The sequence below is a fragment of the Geospiza fortis genome, unplaced genomic scaffold (assembly GCF_000277835.1).
Source record: "Geospiza fortis unplaced genomic scaffold, GeoFor_1.0 scaffold405, whole genome shotgun sequence".
Classification (NCBI taxonomy): Eukaryota; Metazoa; Chordata; class Aves; order Passeriformes; family Thraupidae; genus Geospiza; species Geospiza fortis.
The window spans coordinates 2,342,233-2,348,047 of record NW_005054415.1 but is presented as its reverse complement, the minus strand read 5'-3'; the positions used below and the strand labels follow the sequence as shown (position 1 = coordinate 2,348,047).

General features: G+C 35.8%; 1 protein-coding gene across 1 annotated transcript in view; it reads right to left on the bottom strand.

Moving 5' to 3' along the window:
• CHD9 (chromodomain helicase DNA binding protein 9) overlaps nt 1-877 on the bottom strand; it is a 78,638-nt gene extending 77,761 nt beyond the window's left edge. The window contains 1 exon segment of the mRNA XM_014309234.2: nt 797-877. The gene's annotated coding sequence lies outside the window, so the exon portion shown is untranslated.
• Nucleotides 878-5,815: the final 4,938 nt, after the last annotated feature.

Genomic DNA, 5,815 nt, shown 5'->3' with positions numbered 1-5,815 from the left:
AGGAAGACAAATTGGTTATAGCAGCTACCAAATCCTGCAATGTTCCAGAAAAAAAATTATCTGGTACCAATTTGGTAGATAAATTGCTACATTTATCCTCCTTCTATTATTCAGTAACTTCCCAAGACTTTTTCCAAGGTTGCTAAATAAAATGACTCTGCTCTGCCATAATAGGGACACTTCATGCAGAGAGGTATTTTTCTAAAATTCATGAAATAAGCACATACCAAACATATACCTAGGGGAAAGTTGCTAAAATACCTTTATATTTGTTTACCATTTATGTGAACTGATGTTAATTTTGTATCAAAACAGACAGAAAACTTACTCCAGATGTTCCCTTTTTCTATACTGGAAATCCCATCATACAAACAGAGCTCCTGTCATGCACAAGTCCTCTTCACATTCAGAAATTAGGAGTTTGAAACTATTTAACTGTCAGGTCCTCTGCAACATTTTAATCTATTTTTTTCTTTTGTTCTCAATCTCTGCTTATTTAGAAGTTCTTTGTTGGCTAAATAAAGTTAAAGCATAAAGATTTTACAATATCTATATACACAAACTGAATAGAGGCATTCAAAAATATAATATTTGAAAAAAGAAAAATTGAAAACTTGCAATCAAGTAATTCATTCTACCTGTAAGAGTTCAACAGTAAAAAAGAAACCTAATTCACCTGTAGCTACCATATAAGACAAATGCTATCTTAAGTTCTTGGCTAAAACAGCTGTGTATCCTTCCTCAAATGGATTGTTCTTGAATCCTCAAAATAAAGAGAAAAAAAGGTGTTTCTTACTCTTTAGAACAGTGTCCACTTGCTTGAACAGCTTCCAATATGGAGACAATTTTGGAATACTTAAAAGTTTGAAAAATCCTACAAGAAAAAAAACATATGTAAGTAGATGTACATTCACCAGGTCTGCAATACATTATTCTAAATGTGAAATTCAAAAAATACTTCTGACAACAGAAGATTCACTAATGATTATATGAAGTGCCAAAGAGAAATCCACACAAAAGGAATATACAGTTTTTATAAGGTCCAAAATGGGATCTATCTCCCCATATTCTCACATAAGCTTTATTGCATGTAAACTTTTAAATATACATATATATGTATCTGTTACATGTGATATGTTAAAAAAATTAATCTTACTAAATTTTAAGCATTACTCTTACTAAAAAAGAAAAAAAAAAAGGCAAACAACAGTATTTTGGCTTTTTCTCTAAATACCTACAGGAGGTGTCAGAGGATGGACCAGGCTCTGCTCCTGGTGCCCAGCAATGGGCCAGAGGAAGGGGCAGGAATGATGCCCAGGGAGTTGCACCTGGACATGGGCAAGGAGTTCTCTGCTGTGCAGGGCCCGAGCACTGAACAGCCCGGCCAGAGCCTGTGGAGCCTCCCTCACAGGGAACACTCCAGAACTGACTGGACACAGCCCTGTGCCTGTGCTCTGGGGAATTCTGCTTGAGCAGGGACACTGGACCCCGTGACCCACTTTGGTCCCTTGACCCATCCTGTGAGTCTGTGATTCTTATTTTGAACACTAAACCACAAATTTTTATACTTATTTTCTAACAGAAAACAAACAACTCACTTCAATTAGTTGAGAATAGCTACACAAATTTCTATATTTTAAAACATCATGTAAATTTTAATAAAACAGTTTAGTTTTGCACAACATCCTTGTGTGCTTTTATCTCTTCAGTCTTGGCAAATACCTTTAGAAAATTTAACAGCACCAGCTGAAGGCATTATTATTTTCAACTACCTTCTTCACCTTTCTGCCAAAGGTTATTGCCCTCAAAGCACACCTGCAGAACAAAACATGTAGGTGTGCATCTGCTGCCTCAGCATATAGCCTCCCAATTTAGTTTTAACCCTTCCTCTTGTTTAACAAACCCATTAGGCTTTGCATGAAAACGGCAGAAGTGTATATATACCTTCTATTTTGTCATTTATATCTTGTGGACATTAATTGCAATAAAGGGACAATAAAAATACAGAAAATGTCAACATGTTAATCAGCTGCTATTGACAGAAATCTAGAAAGATACCAGGAGTTTGGAATATCTTATCACAAAGAAGAAAGTTGATCCCCAAGTCAGTTTATTTTAGTGAAAAGAGCTCTTAAGAAGTTCATGTGTTTGGCCACCAGACTACTGAAGGAATCCATATTAGTAACCAGTACTGCTCACACAATATTGCAATTTTGTTTCTCTAAAGTGTACCTGTGGAGATTTTCATAAATTTCAGGACTTGAATGATTTCCTTCTAATCACTTTCTTTCTAATACTGATAACAAAAACGTCCCATGCTTTGTTCTTCAGGTTTGAACTCCACTACACCCAACTTTTTTTCCTTTAAATGTATCTGTACAAAATACAAATGTCTTTGGACAGTCTCTGTTGGAAGTTTAGTTGTCAAAAGAGAGTAACATACTCAGTGTAATGTATTTATAGTTTGCAGTTTGCTTCTGATCACTAGCAAGAGTTACACAAACTTCCTTGTAAGTTTAAAAAAAATCCTCTGGTGCTGCTGAGATTTCAGATGTAAACATTATGGGCTTTCTATTGTTTTGTTATCAATTTCAGTGTTACAATTCAAATTAGACCTACAAAATATGTTTCTGAATTCCAGTATTTTTCCTCAGGAACATATAGGCCATTTTAAGATTTAGAGAAACATTTGCATTAAAAAGCAGAAAAAAACCTTTTTATTTTCACATGTGGCCTAAACCAAGATTTCATTACAAAACATAAGAGACAGAAGACTTCAGAGCACAGCCCTCTTTCAATTCACAATCTGATAAACAATATCTTCCAATAATTCTCATGTACTATCCTGATAAGTATCTTTGTGAACTACTGCAAGTTTATAACCTGGAAGTACCAACTAGAACAATGCAAAGGATTGTGCCTGTTTTACAGATGCCTATGGATCCTGACTGATGAGTACAGACAACTGTGAAGGCTTGACATGGACAGAAATCTGCACTGGGGGAAAAAAAAGCACAATTTCAAGTCTTTCATGTAGGTGGAAGCCATAACTACAGTAGCTTTACTACAGGGTAATTGAAAACACAAATTTATTGTATTGAAGTGTCAGATTTCTGATAGCATATGGAATATCAGATGGGCATGGCATATCAGATATTCATGGCACTACACAAATGAAGTCTTTCTGAAGCTTAAAAGTTTCTTCACTAGGGTGTTAAGTATCAAATGTAATCAAACCATTTCTCTTCAAAAGCCATTTACAGAACAGATTTTGGAGGAATTCCTGAATTTTAGCGACCAGTATAAAAGAGTGAACAAACCTTTCAATACTGCTTATGCAGTACAAGGAAAGTGCCCAAGAAAACACTGCAGACGGAAACAATTTGGTAACCAGAGTTATATTTTCTAATATGACTCAGATAAAGAACAAAGTCAAAATTACTATTTGTCTCCAGAAAAAGGATGGGAACATTTTTCCATCTTCTTGCAAATTCTAATTCTTGATTTAAGATTAAAACAAAAATATATCACTTACAAAGAGAAAGATGCACGTACACTGCCAGCCTAAAGACATTAATATTTGGCAGCACCTGGATAATCTGTATGAATGAAGTTGAACATTTCAACACATCTGCTCACTGACAGATGCCATATCTTACCAGAATTTCTGCTGAATTCTGACTTTTAAAAAAATGCTTCCTACCTTGTAACATTTTTCTTGCAGCTTAGAAAGTGAATGTAATGTAGAGTCAGCACTGCAAGTGGAACTTGGATCCAAGGTGCTTCCAAAAGTAGCCTTTTACTTCCTCACTAGAACTCACTCCAAGAGCATACATCTGAATTCTGTTACATACATTTTAAAAGTACTCCTAAGGTCCTCGTGTTTCTGAAGTCAAGACAAATCTTCATTACCCACACTGTTAAAAAATTATAGAATTGATCTGCAAGTTTTCAACACTGCAGTTACTTAAAAACATAGTCATTGTAAACCACATTATGCTTTTCTCCTGTAACACTCGTAGGAAAAAATACTGCTTAAAAACTGTAACTTATGTAAATAAGAAAGTTGTGCATTCAGCTGACTCTCACATTTACGATCTGGTCAGATTAAATATGGGAATCTTGCTGCTCCTTCAGCCAAAGCAAAAGCTGCAAATACTTTTCAGTTGCTGTTTCACCAGCAAAATAATCACTTCTTATCAAGACAATTTCTTTTGCTGAAGGAGAAAGAGAATACTTCAACAATATAATCATGTTAACTATCAATTCTTGAAGGTTTGACTACATACACAGCTGGTTTCTCCATCACCCATTCCCATGTACTTGGATACTCCACCTTCCTGAGGCTCCACTTCTGACTGCAGGAAGAGCACTGGGAACTAGAATGGGAGCCCAAGTAAGTGTGAGATTTCAGTGTCTTCATTCAGCTCACAGCTCCATGGATTGATAGAGCCAAGGCCATTAAATAGACAACTCTTAGACAGGTGGATGGAAGAATATAAAGTATTGACAAAATTAGGGTTAGGAAAGAAACTGGGTGTGATGGGCTACCAGACTTCAGTTAAACACAGCAATGTTTCAGCTGGATGATTTATAAACACAAGTACCAAGCATTTCTGAGAATTCAGTACATCTATAATGGTGGAAACAAAGAGAATGAACTCCTATTAATCCTATTCAGTGCTGAATAGGATATGCCATTTGAGTCCGTCCTAAATTGCATGAAAATTATCAAAGAAATGCTCTTTGGGCACTTCCTTCTACAAGACTGATACAGAAGAAAAAAAATGCACTGTAAGGAATCTGAACCTATAAAACATGTAATTGTCCAGCTTACCCGTACTTTTAAAGTGTCTGAAGGTATACACAGACCATAAATATAGGGAATATTTTTATTGTAAGATACATTAAAAAAACCCCTTAAAACTAACCTATAAACCAAATGAGAACAAATATGCACTTACTTACTTCACAGGTTTCAAAACAAGGCAATTTTAAAGCAGCAGGTCAATCTTTTGGGTTTAATCTGCCTGCATCATTAACTTTCCTCACTCATAAAAGCAAACAAATTAAAATTGTCTGGTTTAGGGTCTCTATAGTCTCTCAGTAGTGGTTCATGTCATACATCTTTTAGATAACACCACTAAGAATACTTTTTAAAAACCACACTCCACTTTCATCATCATTTTAGCATAACTGAATTCTTGGACAAATCTTCAGGAGCATTTAGCATAAGCAGCTCATGAGAAATGAGAATGTGCTGAGACTCCTCAAAATTCCTGAAGAACTCTTCAACTTCAAATTCCACTTCTTTTTACAGTAAAAATGATAACCTTACTCTGAGTAAGGGCATGAATTAGTATGGCTTCACCATGAAAAGCAGCATAAAGTTGTATAAACAGAACAATTTGGTTAAATACAAATAAGCAAGTTAGCACAAAGTAAACCAGCACAGATGAACTGTAACTCCTTAGGTGCCAGTCCTTGTCATCTTATAAATGCAAAGGAAATTGATGCAGCTTACTCACTAACAGGAAAAGAAAAAAGCTCCTTCACATTTACTTTAAGGCAAGAGAGTCCACAATGGCCCTTAACCACAGAGCTGCTGATAACTGAAGTTCACATCCTACCTTGCTTCCCACCAACTTCTCCATGAGCCTGTGAGTTATGGGCAAAGGGCCTGGCACACTGATCCCTGAATTGGTTAACATTCACAAACATGTTTATTAAATTTTGCTCTTTGGTTTACACAATCTGGGCATTGAAGTCCATGGCACATTGGAAGCCTCATCTGACAGATGTGGGAAGAATGAAA